Here is an 18,541-nt window from a genome sequence, read left to right on the forward strand (position 1 = left end):
AGCCAGAATGCCTCATATTTGACCTCTTTGGTTAACTGTGGTTTTGCTCTACAGCCTTGCTGAGAGCACAACCTTATGTTAGATGGACAGAGGGAATTATCAAGATTTATGGAAGGTACACGTGATAATGAAATATTTAAAATGCAAATGGAGGAAATCCTTTGCACTTCAATGTATTGAATGTGTTCAAGTCTACTTGGCATAAGGAAGCCAAGTAGGAAATTATGTGTTTAAGGATGGCAAACTACCCAGTCACCTGGAACATCACATCACTTCCCTATGCAGAAGAGAAATTGAAAATGCCCTGAATAAAGGCAAGCAGAACGGTAATGTGCCAACCCAACCTATCAAAGAAAGAAATGGAGAAAATGTGGGGTTGTCAAATTTTATATCAAGACAATAATGTTTCACAATATATGTATACTTTTTTAAGTATAGAAAGAGATAATTCTAGCTGCTTGAAGAAACAAAGGGGCAAGTTGGAATGCAGTGTCAGCTTTATTATACAATAATAGGATGCATGTCTTTGGAGTGGAATGGAGCAACTGAAAAGTTGGGTCAACATCATTAACTGTGATGAGTTAATCAGATTAGCCTTTTGACAAAATCTATTGGAGTTTGAAATCTTCTACTAAGAAGCACAGAAACTCCCATATTTCTCAAGGAAGCTTACTCACCTGAGGTGCAAGAAGACGGACTTCCTATTAGGGAGTAGATTACCTGTCTTTTACAAGGTGAAGATCTGAGCCTCTAGGGGGAAGCTTTTTTTTTTTTTTTTTAATTGAAGTCTAGTTGATTTACAATGTTGTGTTAATTTCTGCTATACAGCAAAGTGATTCAGTTTACATCTATATATATGTATACATTCTTTTAAAAATTCTTTTCCAATATGGTTTATCACAAGATACTGAATATAGTTCCCTATGCTATACAGTAGGACCTTGTTGTTTATCCGTTCTATATATAATAGCTAGTATCTGCTAACCTCAAACTCTCACTCCATCCCTTGGCAACCACAAGCATGTTCTCTGTCTCTGTGAGTCTGTTTCTGTTTTGTAGATAGGTTCATTTGTGTCATATTTTAGATTCCACATATAAGTGATATCATATGGTATTTGTCTTTCTGACTTACTTCACTTAGTATGATTATCTCTAAGTCTATCCATGTTGCTGCAAATGGCATTATTTCATTCTTTTTTTTAATGGCTGAGTAGTATTCTATGTATGTACCACATCTTCTTTATCCACTCCTCTGTCGATGGACATTTAGGTTGCTTCCATGTCCTGGCTATTGTAAATAGTGCTGCAATGAACACTGGGTACATGTATCTTTTTGAATTATAGTTTTGTCTGGATATATGCCCAGGAATGGGATTGCTGGATCATATGGCAACTCTATTTTTAGTTTTTGAGGAACCTCCGTACTGTTTTCCATAGTGGCTGCACCAGCTTACCTTCCCACCCACAGTGTAGGAGGGTCCTAGAGGAAAGCTCTTTTGCTCTGGTAGTCAGAACACCCAAGAAGCCCAGGTGTTGATGTGATACCTACATATACTACATCATCTAGGCTTTCTCAAAGGACCAACCTGACCAGCATTGGCACCCCATTCTTCCTGACTTCCATTTTGATTTTCTAGTTTATCACAATTCCATCTATCTGAGTTCTACCTAAGCCAATAAAAGACCCCCAAATAAAATATGTTTTAGGTTCATTTGATTTTGCTGGGATGTTCAGGTTTAATTCTTGGACTCTTAACTACCTTAAAAATGTCCTCCTGCCAGATATGCCATCCTGCTATCAGCTGTCCTTCTAACGAGTTTACATGTTCTGAAAACAATGAGAGATTTACTTGTTGTATGCAAAGTTTCTATTGCATCTGTAAAAATCCCTATTTCTGTATATATATTAAGTTCTATTTACCAAGAGTTATCAAATGATCTTTGTTCTCTTTAGGTGTAACAAATGAAAATGTTCCATTTTATATGGGACAATATTAGACCTACAGTAAGTGTCCTGCAAAAAAATGATATATTGAACAAATATTTATTGAATAAGTTAGGTACTACACATTAGCTACTCTGGATTAACTACTATGATACTAATAGCTTTCTTTCTTTTTTACTTAATAGCTTAATTTTCCTGCCACATAGGTGACAATTTTTACCCCTGTTATATTTATTTATGTTAAAACTCAGTCACTTTGGTAAAATAGGTATTTGTTTTGATTATTCCACATCAATTTATCCTTGGGTACAATGTACTATTTCAATCTGTATATTCAAGTGTTCTTTTATTTTGAAATGATTTCCCTTCCCTGATTTATAAATTTAAATTTTTGGCCCACTGTTTTATTTCTCATCTTTGGTGTTACCAATATGAATAGTCAGAATCTCCCTGGCCTTTTTTTAAAGCCAAGTTTACTGATCTATAATTTATACACAATCAGGATACAGAATATCATCTACCACCCCCAAACTTACCGCATGCTTCTTTTTTTTTTTTGAAAATAATGACTCTTTATTAACCTGTATGGGGTCTAAATTATCCCTTATATACGCATGCTTCTTTGTAGTCACAGAAGTTTGCTTTCCTAAAACTTTTTGCATTAGTGATCCTGTTTTTTGATCATTCTACTCTTTGTGGCCAGTAGTATGAAATTGCTGAATGGCTAACTGGGAAAAAAGCTTACCCTTAATATTCATGAAATAAATACAAATTAAACAACGATAAATACCACTTTTGTCTGTCTTATTGGGATATATTAAAATATGACATCCATGCTGAAAATAGTATAGTTAGCAATGTTATATATTGCTTGTGGGAATAAATATTGATACATTTTTGTAGGGAGTGATACAACTTTTAAAATATCCAGTTCATTAAACTATTCTACATTCAAAGAAAGTGTTGGAGATATACATTGGTATTAATGTATAAAGATATTCATCACAGCAGTTTTTATAATACTCAAAAACTATTAGAAAATGAACATTCAACTGTCTGAAATTTATTATATTATGTTATATCTGTATAATGGGATATTAAGCAGCTATTAAAATATTTTTGAGTACATAACTGTTAGAGGATTATGATCATTTTAATAGATAAAAATGGGGATTGACTCCCTGGCTCATAAATACTACTCCTTTCTCAGGGATGGGCTGACTCCCAAAGATTCTCTCTGCCACAGCTTGTTGATCTGAATTTTCCAAAATTTCTGTAATCACCATTGTTTCTTTTATAATCGCATTTAAAAAAGAAAGTCCAGCTATCTCCTGTGGATGTTATATAATGAATATAGATGGTATTTAATTAATATAATGAATAAACGTTTCTGAGGTCACAATGCCAAGTTTGTATGCCAAAAATAATTTTTAAGTACAAGGCTTTCTAAATTCATGAAAAAATTTTAGAATCTAGTTTTATAACAAATAAGATGTCAGGGAAAATTATAGGTCTTACAATACAAAAGTAATATCATTCATTTAAGAACTATTTTAAGAGAAAGAACCTTGAGAGAGAAGACCTGAGCTAATTAAATTTTCTTTTATGGCTTTTGTAGGAGGCATTTCATTTTTTGTTGGTCTTTTGATCTTGATAACAATCCTTAGACTTTAATTCATGGATATAGAAACATGAAAGGCATATTTGATACAACATTTGGCTGGTATTGATCTACATAGCCATCTGAATAAATCTTCAAAAATCTGTCATGGCAACAAGCATAAACTCCTTGGCACATGTGACCTGCTCATGTTGGAATTGTTTGAAATGTCTCTTTAGCCCAATCCTGCCCAATGGAGCTTTCTTTATCACTTCTCACTTTCATCCTTCTGGATGTTTATATCTAATAACAACACACTTGTTTACTTGTTTTGGTTAAAATTATTTTTACATTTTTTTTTCACATTTCAAAAGAGCAAATATCACTTTAATTTGCAAGTCAGATTATGGGGTAAAAAATGTCTGGTTTTTTTCAAGACATGAATTATGTTCACAGAAATAAAATATCATTAAAGATACACACTGAATTGTCTTCATATCTAAGCTGTGAATCCTTGCGAGTAGAGAATGTATATTTTGTTCACTCTGATTTTCTTTTGCTTAGAAAATAGAGGATCAATAAATACTGGTTATGAATAAATATCATACTTACATTGTGAAAAATCAACCTAATTAATAGGGTGTCAAGATAATCTAAGTGAATTAGACATTCCCAAATTCTCTCTCTCTGTTTTTAAAGAACGCTTATTTTATTCTAGTTATTAGAAAGTGGATATATGAAAAATACAAATGAAGGAGCATGGAGTTGATCTGACCAAGCAACACTATAGCCTTTGCTCTTTTCTATTCTTCCACATGTCATTGCATGACTTTTTCCTTGTTTCTAAATTGAATGATTCCCTTTTGTTTAAATCCTGCTAAGCAACTAAGAGTCATGGAACATTTTGGTTCTTTTTCACTTGAGCACTGTTTGTGTTCATAAAATGCTTTCCAGGCTGACATGTCTTTAGTGTTTTATGAATAATTAGTTGGTTATGGTTATAATTTGAGAAAGGGACAAGATCTCACATTTCAACACTACCTGGGGACTTTGAGATATTAAGATTTTGCTGTCTAGCATAATCTAAGCCTTATTAGGACCTTTTGTCAATAGTAATTACTGGGATTCCGTTAGTCAACATATAAATAAAAGGAGAGAGGGTGACTGTAGACTCAGAGAACAAACTGATGTAAAATCAAGTTTGTCTATATTTTTGGTAAATCATGTTCTAAATTAGATGCTCCTTAGCTATCTCAACTGTATGGGCTAGTTAAACTCAAATCCAAACTCTAGGAAGTCAAGTGTCTCTATGGGTAAATTATACCCTTAAATCTTCCTTTCCCACCATATCAAGTCACCTTGCTACCATTAGTAAACTCTGCGTTTTCTTTGTCAATGTTGTTGTTGATGCTGAAAATCTGGTTTGTTTCTAACAAACCTCTATCAAGACTGACTGACTTCCTTGATGAAATACTTCCTGGATTAGTACATCCTTTGGGCTGAGATTCTATCACATTATCAAGCCTTTGCTTAAATGATGTTTGGGAATGCTATTTGTTTTATGCTCATTGTTATAACTACACTATGAAACTTTCAAGACTGAGACAGAAATATAGACATTAGAGGAACTGAAAGAGCAATTTATTTTCTGAGACATGCTCCCCAAAAGTGACACTTGTTCAACCCTTTCTTCAAGAGGAAATGTTGAACTTATGGATGGTAACACATTATGAACAGAAGCATTATAATGGTGGTGAAACACTAAATGATATTTTCAAATAATACTTCTTTTAATGTACTTGTTCCCCAAGGATGAGGGACCAGCCATGGCCCTGTCTAGACCCTCCCCAGGCTTGCTCCATAAATGTAAGAACTCTTTTGTTTTTGCCCCAGGCACATGATAAATGCTTCTGTTATTCATAGGCTTGCATGTGTTTATATACTGTCACATTGTCATGGGAAGGACAGAAATGGCATGTGAGATTTCCTGAGAATCTTAATTTTCCTATGAGAAATTAATCAAAGCTCTACTTAAGGTGAAAACCTGTAGATTATTACATAAATTCTAAATTGGCAAAATGTTATTTAGGAAAGTTCAGCATATCAGGTGAACTGTATATTTCTTTGGAGCCTACTGGCTCCTATTAGCTATCAGAAGAATGGCATATATAGAGAGATAAACTGTATCTTCTTAGGGTTGTATATTTTTATTTTCAATAATGTTCAGGAAAGATCAAAATTGGGAATTCTGTTTATAACCATTCTTCTTTTATTCCTATGGCCTGGGAAAATGTGCCTATTTTGTCTTTACTCTAGATTTAAAAAAATATAAATAAATCAGAAAAGAACCCAGTTTTCCACTCCTCTTTGAAAAGCAGGACTTAATAAAATTTTATTCAGGGTTTGATCCTTTTTTTTTTTTTTAACATCTTTATTGGAGTATAATTGCTTTACAATGGTGTGTTAGTTTCTGCTCTATAACAAAGTGAATCAGTTATACATATACATATGTTCCCATATCTCTTCCCTCTTGCGTCTCCCTCCCTCCCACCCTCCCTATCCCACCCCTCTAGGTGGTCACAAAGCACCGAGCTGATCTCCCTGTGCTATGCGGCTGCTTCCTACTAGCTATCTATTTTACATTTGGTAGTGTATATATGTCCATGCCACTCTCTCACCCTGTCACATCTCACCCCTCCCCCTCCCCATATCCTCAGGTCCATTCTCTAGTAGGTCTGTGTCTTTATTCCCATCTTGCCACTAGGTTCTTCATGACCTTATTTTTTTTTTTTCCCCTTAGATTCCATATATATGTGTTAGCATACTGTATTTGCTTTTCTCTTTCTGACTCACTTCACTCTGTATGACAGACTCTAATTCCATCCACCTCACTACAAATACCTCCATTTCATTTCTTTTTATGGCTGAGTAATATTCCATTGTATATATGTGCCACATCTTCTTTATCCATTCATCCGATGATGGACACTTAGGTTGCTTCCATGTCCTGGCTATTGTAAATAGAGCTGCAATGAACATTTTGGTACATGACTCTTTTTGAATTATGGTTTTCTCAGGGTATATGCCCAGTAGTGGGATTGCTGGGTCGTATGGTAGTTCTATTTTTAGTTTTTTAAGGAACCTCCATACTGTTCTCCATAGTGGCTGTATCAATTTACATTCCCACCAACAGTGCAAGAGTGTTCCCTTTTCTCCACACCCTCTCCAGCATTTATTGTTTCTAGATTTTTTGATGATGGCCATTCTGACCAGTGTGAGATGATACCTCATTGTAGTTTTGATTCGCATTTCTCTAATGATTAATGATGTTGAGCATTCTTTCATGTGTCTGTTGGCAATCTGTATATCTTCTTTGGAGAAATGTCTATTTAGGCCTTCTGCCCATTTTTGGATTGGGTTGTTTGTTTTTTTGTTATTGAGCTGCATGAGCTGCTTGTAAATCTTGGAGATTAATCCTTTGTCAGTTGCTTCATTTGCAAATATTTTCTCCCATTCTGAGGGTTGTCTTTTGGTCTTGTTTATGGTTTCCTTAGCTGTACAAAAGCTTTTAAGTTTCATTAGGTCCCATTTGTTTATTTGTGTTTTTATTTCCATTTCTCTAGGAGTTGGGTCAAAAAGGATCTTGCTGTGATTTATGTCATAGAGTGTTCTGCCTATGTTTTCCTCTAAGAGTTTGATAGTGTCTGGCCTTACACTTAGGTCTTTAATCCATTTTGAGTTTATTTTTGTGTATGGTGTCAGGGAGTGTTCTAATTTCATACTTTTACATGTATCTGTCCAATTTTCCCAGCACCACTTATTGAAGAGGCTGTCTTTTCTCCACTGTATATGCTTGCCTCCTTTATCAAAGATAAGGTGACCATATGTGCGTGGGTTTATCTCTGGGCTTTCTATCCTGTTCCATTGATCTATATTTCTGTTTTTGTGCCAGTACCAAACTGTCTTGATTACTGTAGCTTTGTAATACAGTCTGAAGTCAGGGAGCCTGATTCCTCCAGCTCCATTTTTCGTTCTCAAGATTGCTTTGGCTATTCGGGGTCTTTTGTGTTTCCATACAAATTGTGAAATTTTTTGTTCTAGTTCTGTGAAAAATGCCAGTGGTAGTTTGATAGGGATTGCATTGAATCTGTAGATTGCTTTGTGTAGTAGAGTCATTTTCACAATGTTGATTCTTCCCATCCAAGAACATGGTATATCTCTCCATCTATTTGTATCATCTTTAATTTCTTTCATCAGTGTCTTATAATTTTCTGCATACAGGTCTTTTGTCTCCTTAGGTAGGTTTATTCCTAGATATTTTATTCTTTTTGTTGCAATGGTAAACGGGAGTGTTTTCTTAATTTCACTTTCAGATTTTTCATCATTAGTGTATAGGAATGCAAGAGATTTCTGTGCATTAATTTTGTATCCTGCTACTTTACTAAATTCATTGATTAGCTCTAGTAGTTTTCTGGTAGCATCTTTATGATTCTCTATGTATAGTATCATGTCATCTGCAAACAGTGACAGCTTTACTTCTTCTTTTCCGATTTGGATTCCTTTTATTTCTTTTTCTTCTCTGATTGCTGTGGCTAACACTTCCAAAACTATGTTGAATAATAGTGGTGAGAGTGGGCAACCTTGTCTTGTTCCTGATCTTAGTGGAAATGGTTTCAGTTTTTCACCATTGAGGACAATGTTGGCTGTGGGTTTGTCATATATGGCCTTTATTATGTTGAGGAAAGTTCCCTCTATGCCTACTTTCTGCAGGGGTTTTATCATAAATGGGTGTTGAATTTTGTCGAAAGCTTTCTCTGCATCTATTGAGATGATCATATGGTTTGTCTCCTTCAATTTGTTAATATGGTGTATCACGTTGATTGATTTGCGTATATTGAAGAATCCTTGCATTCCTGGAATAAACCCCACTTGATCATGGTGTATGATCCTTTTAATGTGCTGTTGGATTCTGTTTGCTAGTATTTTGTTGAGGATTTTTGCATCTATGTTCATCAGTGATATTGGCCTGTAGTTTTCTTTCTTTGTGACATCTTTGTCTGGTTTTGGTATCAGAGTGATGGTGGCCTCGTAGAATGAGTTGGGGAGTTTTCCTCCCTCTGCAATATTTTGGAAGAGTTTGAGAAGGATAGCTGTTAGCTCTTCCCTAAATGTTTGATAGAATTCGCCTGTGAAGCCATCTGTCCTGGGCTTTTGTTTGTTGGAAGATTTTTAATCACAGTTTCAATTTCAGTGCTTGTGATGGGTCTGTTCATATTTTCTTTTTCTTCCTGGTTCAGTCTCGGCAGGTTGTGCATTTCTAAGAATTTGTCCATTTCTTCCAGGTTGTCCATTTTATTGGCATAGAGTTGCTTGTAGTAATCTCTCATGATCGTTTGTGTTTCTGCAGTGTCAGTTTTTACTTCTCCTTTTTCATTTCTAATTCTCTTGATTTGAGTCTTCTCCTTTTTTCTCTTGATGAGTCTGGCTAATGGTTTATCAGTTTTGTTTATCTTCTCAAAGAACCAGCTTTTAGTTTTATTGATCTTTGCTATTGTTTCCTTCATTTCTTTTTCATTTATTTCTGATCTGATCTTTATGATTTCTTTCCTTCTGCTAACTTTGGGGTTTATTTGTTCTTCTTTCTCTTATTGCTTTAGGTGCAAGGTTAGGTTGTTTATTTGAGATGTTTTCTGTTTCTTTAGGTAGGATTGTATTGCTATAAACTTCCCTCTTATAACTGCTTTTGCTGCATCCCATAGGTTTTGGGTCATTGTGTCTCCGTTGTCATTTGTCTGTAGGTATTTTTTGATTTCCCCTTTGATTTCCTCAGTGATCACTTCGTTATTAAGTAGTGTATTGTGTAGCCTCCATGTGTTTGTATTTTTTACAGATCTTTTCCTGTAATTGATATCTAGTCTCATAGCGTTGTGGTCGGAAAAGATACTTGATACGATTTCAATTTTCTTAAATTTACCAAGGCTTGATTTGTGACCCAAGATATAATCTATCCTGGAGAATGTTCCATGAGCACTTGAGAAAAATTTGTATTCTGTTGTTTTTGGGTGGAATGTCCTATAAATATCAATTAAGTCCATCCTGTTTAATGTATCATTTAAAGCTTGTGTTTCCTTATTTATTTTCATTTTGGATGATCTGTCCATTGGTGAAAGTGGGGTGTTAAAGTCCCCTACTATGATTGTGTTACTGTCGATTTCCCCTTTTATGGCTGTTAGTATTTACCTTATGTATTGAGGTGCTCCTATGTTGGGTGCATAAATATTTACAATTGTTATACCTTCTTCTTGGATCGATCCCTTGATCATTATATAGTGTCCTTCTTTGTCTCTTGTAATAGTCTTTATTTTAAAGTCTATTTTGTCTGATATGAGAATTGCTACTCCAGCTTTCTTTTGATTTCCATTTGCATGGAATATCTTTTTCCATCCCCTCACTTTCAGTCTGTATGTGTCCCTAGGTCTGAAGTGGGTCTCTTGTAGACAACATATATACGGGTCTTGTTTTTGTACCCATTCAGCCAGTCTGTGTCTTTTGGTGGGAGCATTTAATCCATTTACATTTAAGGTAATTATCGATATGTATGTTCCTATTCCCATTTTCTTAAATGTTTTGGGTTTGTTATTGTAGGTGTTTTCCTTCTCTTGTGTTTCTTGCCTAGAGAAGTTCCTTTAGCATTTGTTGTAAAGCTGGTTTGGTGGTGCTGAACTCTCTCAGCTTTTGCTTGTCTGTAAAGGTTTTAATTTCTCCATCAAATGTGAATGAGATCCTTGCTGGGTAGAGTAATCTTGGTTGTAGGTTTTTCTCCTTCATCACTTTAAGTATATCCTGGCACTCCCTTCTGGCTTGCAGAGTTTCTGCTGAAAGATCAGCTGTTAACCTTATGGGGATTCCCTTGTGTGTTATTTGTTGTTTTTCCCTTGCTGCTTTTAATATGTTTTCTTTATATTTAATTTTTGATAGTTTGATTAATATGTGTCTTGGCGTGTTTCTCCTTGGATTTATCCTGTATGGGACTCTCTGTGCTTCCAGGACTTGATTAACTATTTCCTTTCCCATATTAGGGAAGTTTTCAACTATAATCTCTTCAAATATTTTCTCAGTCCCTTTCTTTTTCTCTTCTTCTTCTGGGACCCCTATAATTCGAATGTTGGTGCGTTTAATGTTGTCCCAGAGGTCTCTGAGACTGTCCTCAGTTCTTTTCATTCTTTTTTCTTTATTCTGCTCTGCAGTAGTTATTTCCACTATTTTATCTTCCAGGTCACTTACCCGTTCTTCTGCCTCAGTTGTTCTGCTATTGATCCCGTCTAGAGTATTTTTAATTTCATTTATTGTGTTTTTCATCGTTGCTTGGTTCCTCTTTAGTTCTTCTACGTCCTTGTTAAATGTTTCTTGCATTTTGTCTATTCTATTTCCAAGATTTTGGATCATCTTTACTGTCATTATTCTGAATTCTTTTTCAGGTAGACTGCCTATTTCCTCTTCATTTGTTAGGTGTGGTGTGTTTTGACCCTGCTCCTTCATTTGCTGTGTGTTTTTCTGTCTTCTCATTTTGCTTATCTTACTGTGTTTGGGGTCTCCTTTTCACAGGCTGCAGGTTCGTAGTTCCCATTGTTTTTGGTAACTGTCCCCAGTTGCTAAGGTTGGTTCAGTGGGTTGTGTAGGCTTCCTGGTGGAGGGGACTAGTGCCTGTGTTCTGGTGGATGAGGCTGGATCTTGTCGTCCTGGTGGGCACGTCCATGTCTGGTGGTGTGTTTTGGGGTGTCTGTGGCCTTATTATGATTTTAGGCAGCCTCTCTGCTAATGGATGGGGCTGTGTTCCTGTCTTGCTAGTTGTTTGGCATAGGGTGTCCAGCACTGTAGCTTGCTGGTCGTTGAGTGAAGCTGGGTCTTGATGTTGAGATGGAGATCTCTGAGAGATTTTCCCCGTTTGGTATTACATGGAGCTGGGAGGTCTCTTGTGGACCAGTGTCCTGAAGTTGGCTCTCCCACCTCAGAGGCACAGCCCTGATGCCTGGCTGGAGCACCAAGAGCCTTTCATCCACACGGCTCAGAATAAAATTGAGAAATAATAAAAAGAGAGAAAGAAAGAGGATAAAATAAAATAAAATAAAATAAAATAAAATAAAGCTATTATAATGAAAAATAAGAAAAAAATTATTAAGAAAAAATTTAATAAGAAAAAAAATTTTTTAAATAAATTTATTAATTTTTATAATAAAAAATAAGAAAAAAATTATTAAGAAAAAAGTATTAAAAATTTTTTTTAAATTTTTTAAAATAAAAATTAAGAAAAAAATTATTAAGAAAAAAATTTTTTAATTTTTTAAAATAAAAAATAAGGAAAAAATCATTAAGAAAAAAAAATTTTTTAAGTAAAAAAACAAACAAACAAAAAAAACGGATGGACCGAACCCTAGGACAAATGGTGAAAGCAAAGCTATACAGACAAAACCTCACCCAGAAGCATACTCATATACACTCACAAAAAAAGGAAAAGGGGAAAAATTAATATATCCTGCTCCCAAAGTCCACCTTCTGAATTTGGGATGATTCGTTGTCTATTCAGGTATTCCACACATGCTGGGTACATCAAGTTGATTGTGGAGATTTAACCCGCTGCTTCTGAGGCTGCTGGGAGAAATTTCCCTTTCTCTTCTTTGTTCGTACAGCTCCCGGGGTTCAGCTTTGGATTTGGACCCGCCTCTGCGTGTAGGTCGCCTGAGGGTGTCTGTTCTTCGCTCACACAGGATGGGGTTAAAGGAGCAGCTGCTTCGGGGGCTCTGGCTCAGTCAGGCCGGGGGGAGGGAGGGGTACGGATGTGGGGCGAGCCTGCGGCGGCAGAGGCCAGCGTGACGTTGCACCAGCCTGAGGCGTGCCGTGCGTTCTCCCGGGGAAGTTGTCCCTGGATCACGGGAGGCTGGCAGTGGCAGGCTGCACAGGCTCCCGGGAGGGGCGGTGTGGATAGTGACCTGTGCTCGTACACAGGCTTCTTGGTGGCGGCAGCAGCAGCCTTAGCGTCTCCTGCCCGTCTCTGGGGTCCGCGCTGATAGCCGTGGCTCGCGCCCGTCTCTGGAGCTCGTTTAGGCGGCGCTCTGAATCCCCTCTCCTTGCGCACCGCAAAACAAAGAGGCAAGAAAAAGTCTCTTGCCTCTTCGGCAGCTGCAGACTTTTTCCCGGACTCCCTCCCGGCTAGCTGTGGTGCGCTAACCCCTTCAGGCTGTGTTCACGCAGCCAACCCCAGTCCTCTCCCTGGGATCCGACCGAAGCCCGAGCCTCAGCTCCCAGCCCCCGCCCGCCCCGGCGGGTGAGCAGACAAGCCTCTTGGGCTGGTGAGTGCTGGTCGGCACTGATCCTCTGTGCGGGAATCTCTCCGCTTTGCCCTCCACACCCCTGTTGCTGCGCTCTCCTCTGTGGCTCCGAAGCTCCCCCCCTCTGCCACCCGCAGCCTCCGCCCGCGAAGGGGCTTCCTAGTGTGTGGAAACCTTTCCTCCTTCACAGCTCCCTCCCACTGGGGCAGGTCCAGTCCTTATTCTTTTGTCTCTGTTTTTTCTTTTTTCTTTTGCCCTACCCAAGTACGTGGGGAGTTTCTTGACTTTTGGGAGGTCTGACGTCTTCTGCCAGCGTTCAGTGGGTGTTCTGTAGGAGCAGTTCCACGTGTAGATGTATTTCTAATGTATCTTGATTTTGTCCTATTAACATCTCGTTGCAAGAACAATCTCATTCGAAATTAAATCAAACCGAGCTGCGGGCCGCGGGGGCGGCCAGCGAGGAGCTCTCCAGCGGCTTCGCGCTGGTGGAGCGCCTGGGCTAATTACCCAGGGTTTGATCCTTTACACCAACACACAAGGTTAGATAATGTCCAAGAAGATTACTGCAAGTCAGTAGTCTTTTGCCATGTGTGTTTCATCATTGAGCTTTCACTCCATCCTTGATTGAAGGTCATGCTCTACTAGAAGCAGGACAGTGACACCAGTCAACTCCACATCAGATCTGCTGCTTGAGGTTTGCAGGATATTCCAATAAAGGTCGTTCAGCTTCTGACAAACCACACTAAAATGGGCTCTCCACTGGATTGATGTTTTTATGACTATGCTGAAATTTTGGTAGGGTCTTTATGCAATTAGGTAGATTCTTGAAATAAACTAGTCTAGATGGAAATGAATATTGGCAGTCATTCATTTTATAAGAAATGAGCAGTTTGGCTGAAGTCTTACTGTGGTAGAAAATGACTTGCTTTTCACGCCATCAAAGGCAAAATTGCTGATCAATGGAGAAATGAAGTTAGCTAGAAAAAAATCTCCTTTACTGATTGACGCTGTTTATAAGAAGACATATTTGTGTTATATCGCAGAACAAGACAGATATTTTGATCTGGCATCTTAAAATGGAGATGCATTTTCTGTTCATAATCAGTTTTTTACGATTGGCATAAGTCGTTAAAAAAAAAGAGATTAAAAATAAATCTATATAGTACCCTTTCCTAAAAAATAATTTGTAAGTCATAACAAAATGTACCATTCATATCCTTCAAATTAATTATTTCATTGATAAAACAAGAGCTGCTTAAAGGCTTGATCAATGCAAATGTGGCATAATTATTGTGTCTGGGAAATTTTTTGTTTAATTAGAAAAAAGTAATATTTGAAAAATTCTCTTACCTATTGATTTTACCCTGGGACATTTGTGAAAATAAGTGCATTGATAGTTTATGGATGAAGGGAGTTTCTGCTTCAAATATCAAGATCCTTTTACAACAGTTTTTTTTTTCTTGCTATTGTTTCTCCATCTCCTACCTATCTTTGCTGCCAATTCCTGTGTCCCCTCCCCATTAAGAGTTTGTCAGCTTTGGAGAATTGTTTCGCTCCAGAGTCAGCATGTGGTGAGTTGATTATTGTAACATATCCAGAAAGAAGCTTACAAGAGGTATAACATGTGGGACACAAGGATACCTCTAAAGACTCCTTGACAGATCGGCTGCATAATTTGTGGGCCCCTTGCAAAATGAAAATGCAGAATTTCTTGTTCACAAATTATTAGGAATTTCAAGATGGTGACAGCAGAGCATTAAACCAAGTGAGGGCCCTTTGTGACTGCACAGGTCATTGCCTATGAAGTTGGTCCTGGCTCCTTGTCCTGGGAGCCTCTTAACTCTTCTCTTCCCCTGTTCAAGTCACTGAGGAACATCTATTCCCTCATTTGTCATAGAATTTGAGCAGCTGTATTTCCTGTCCCTTCAGTAGTTGGGATCCTTATTTTTGTCTTTCTGTCAATTTTTGATTCATGTGCTGCCTAGAAACTGTCAACAGTATCTTTTTTGACAAATTATTCCAGTATATCTTCAATTTAACCACCTCTTTGGTTTTCTTCTTTTTTTCTGAAAACAGCTTTTCTCCCATCCTGCCTTGTGTGATCTGGTTCCCACATCCTACTCTTTGTCTTTAATCCAACACTTTTATTGCCTTGGATTGTTAACTGTTCCAGGGGGCTCTAGGATGAGTCACATGTCTTCAGACTAGACGGCAGGACTAGAGAGCAGTGCCAGGGTTCCATTAGCTTCAGGGTCCTCTTTCCCTACTCTCAGGATTTGAGGAGCTCTAAAAACCAAATATGCATTTTTAATTTCTGGATGTGGTTTAGCTCTGAATTTATGACCTCATTTCTACCTTTGTGACCTGGACTAGACACTCATTTAGAAGGAGACTAAAGTTCCTGTTCATCATCACCAGAGACTCTTAAGAAAACCCTAAGCTTTTGGCTTTTTGTTTGTTTGTTTTTCTCTCTCCTGGGCTCCATCCAGACTACTCTAGTTCTGTAGATCAAAAAATAATTCTCAAGGAGGAAGAGGAGGACAGCTCAACAGAAGAAAGAGGAAAAGGACATCTTAAAAGAGTAAATCTTAGTTCAGCTCCTCAAGTACACAACCCAAACAAGTAAAGTCAAGGAACCGAAGGACAAATCAAGGTTCTTTTCAGTATTATCCTTCCTAGCAGATATGTTTTCCCTTCCTGACAATAGTTCAAGGATCTAAGCCTAGGGGGTGAGTGAGATCATTCGTATTTCCTCCAGCCCTTTGTGTTCCAAAAGTAGTTCTAAGTGTCTAAAGCAACTTCTTAATTCCTCCCAGTAACCCGATAAGTTAAGGCAGGTAGCAAAAATCACTTTTCATTAATAAGGCAGCTGAGGCTCAAGTGACTTAGTTGATTTTTCCAAGGGCACAAAATGAATTTGAAAAAATTTTTGAGAACTCAGAATTCTCAAATGCCCAATTAAAAAATCTTGCCATATCTTGCTGCTGGCATTAAGATGTTTGCCACTAAAAACAAAAAAGATATTTGTCACTGTTGATGTCTGTGTTAATCTGTCTAGATTACCATCACCTGGGTCTCTAACATCATTTGCTATATTTTACTCCTTTCCCTACTCATCATTCCTAAACATGGTAATTCTTTAGTTTATATCCTTGTAATTTTTAAAAATGAATTTTTTTCAACATTTGAGGTTAATTCTTTGATATTCATTTTATCAATAGTGGGGCAATATAGCAACTCATTACTACAATTTTAAGCTGAACCAATAACTGAAGTTTCCATATGTGGCTGGATGCCACATATGATCTCTCAGAGTCGCCCTTAATACTTCTTTGCCCTGAGCTGTTTTGTTAGCATTAAATATCATCCTGCACTTAGATGGGGATCTGAAGATTGTACAGTTGCTTAGTTACTTGCTTTTTTCATTGCTTCCCATTTAAGCCAATGACTAAATGAACAATTAGGACTTGGGTTGTGTGAGAGATGTGTTTTATTTGGCATGGACCCTAATGATCAGATAATGAACTGCTTCATTCCTATCAAGAGGATATTCTAAAGGATGGTTTCATTTCTTAATGCTGACCCTCACTCTGAGAGGCAGACTGCTCTAATCATGATAGTTAATGACCAATAAGTGGCCATTTGTCACATTTTCATTCTTTATTCCAGGCCTCAGCCAACCTCTAACATAAAGAATTCAAACTATGATGAAATGCTTTAACAGGTAATGATGAGAGAGATGATGAGAATTTTTAGGGCAGGGTTCATGCTCCATATGTTCTCTGTAGCAATCAAGTTGAAAAATAGTAGTTTGGTTCCGAGGCACTACACAGTTTGATTCACTGGACATTTATTGACTACCTTATAAGAGCAGAAAGAAAAATGAATATCAAGGCACAAATCTCTGCCTCTCATAATTCAATAGTAGGAAGTAAATTTCTAATCAAAGTTTAAGTAAATTAGGTTAAGATATACTTGGTTACTAGATTTGTGTGCAGAAAATGTAAGTTCAGAGGAAATATCAGAAGTCTCTAAAAGGTATGAAGACCTTTAAATTGTGTCTTCTGTACCTTGGCTTGTGCGTACTTGACTTTGAATATAAACATAACCCAACATTTGGAAAGTTCACAGTTAAATTGTGGAAGTTCATTAACTGCATGATTAAAGGTGATTTGTTATGTTTAAATTTCCATAATCCATTTACAAGTTTTATCCATTTAAAATCTCTAAATTAGCAGTTTTCTCTGCTTCTATTATTCAGGTCATTGCACCTTAGATGAGCTAAATGTTTAAGTGTTCCCTGTAAAGAAAGAAAACAAAATTTAAATATCTGCCATAGGAATGTCAAAACAGGAAATTAACCAGTAGTCTGAATAGAAAACTTCCGTTAGTATTTTATTTCGTCTTTCCCTCCTCATCACCATATATAATTATAACTGAAATAATAAAATTTTGTAAAATATTTCCTTTTAAAATAATTATTTTAATTCTAAAAGAGAAATTGCAATGTATAAAACTTAGGTCACTTGGATTCCTTTGGCACGTAGTATTATCAATAACAAAGGCACTAAAATAGGGTTATTTTCATTGTAAACTTTAGTTGGAAGATAAATCATGAGAAATAATGTAGAATATATGGCACATCATATCCAAGTGAAAAATGATATAACATTTTATTTTAAAATACTGTTATTAGAATATTTTCTCTAATAATTTATATTTTATGCTATCGATTAACTAGAACAGTAGGATAAGCATAAGTGGAAATCAAAATCACATTGATAAAATGCAAAACATTATTGGTCACCAAATATTAATCTCTCTAAAAGGGGTTTTGGTAATAAGAAGAGAGAATTAACAGTTTGTAACTTTTCTAAAAAAAAGTAATTATCTAAAGTTACAGAAAGCATCAAGATAAAGTTATTATTGACTGAACTTTAAGCATTAAGATAAATTTTGTAATGCTGATAAGAACCTTTCGATTCTTTAAAGAAGTATTTATTTATTTAGTGTCTATTGTGTGTGTCAAACTTTGTGGAAGGTACAAATATCTCTCCCAAGAATCTTAAAATCTAGTTTCAGAAATGTCAACATAAGTAACTATGATAGTTGGTAGAACACCAAAGACCCATAATCGAGATGCAGAAAAAGTAATATGAATGTTGAAAGGTGGGAGTATCACTCCCAACTGGTGAGATGGGGGTGAGTTGAATCGCCAAAGATTCCACAGATCAAGTGGCACTGCACCCAGATGGACCTTTTAGGGATAAGTCAGTAGTAATTACCCTATAGGAATGAAGGGCATAGTGACATTCTGCCTGACTGAGACATGGAGGAATTGAAGAAGATCAGGAGTTGAAAAGTTTTGGAAAATATGTGTGTGAGTTTATGTATGGAGAGCGTTGAGTGCCAAGTTGAAGAGGATCCTTCGATTCTATTCAGTGAATATATATCAAGCACTTTATTCTTTGTGTTGTGCTAAAATCTGTGGATATTTAAAAAAATCCAGGCAGCAAGGTCTTTCTCCTCAGGAAGTTCACTTTGTGCATTTTGTAGATGCCATAGATGTCCGGACTGGAGTAGGTTAGATGGATTATTGGATACTTTTGGTCAGAGGAGATCTGGGCTATGATTTGGAAGTAATAATTTGAAGGTGATATGTGAAATAAA

Source organism: Eubalaena glacialis, chromosome 4 (genome assembly GCF_028564815.1).
Source record: "Eubalaena glacialis isolate mEubGla1 chromosome 4, mEubGla1.1.hap2.+ XY, whole genome shotgun sequence".
NCBI lineage: Eukaryota > Metazoa > Chordata > Mammalia > Artiodactyla > Balaenidae > Eubalaena > Eubalaena glacialis.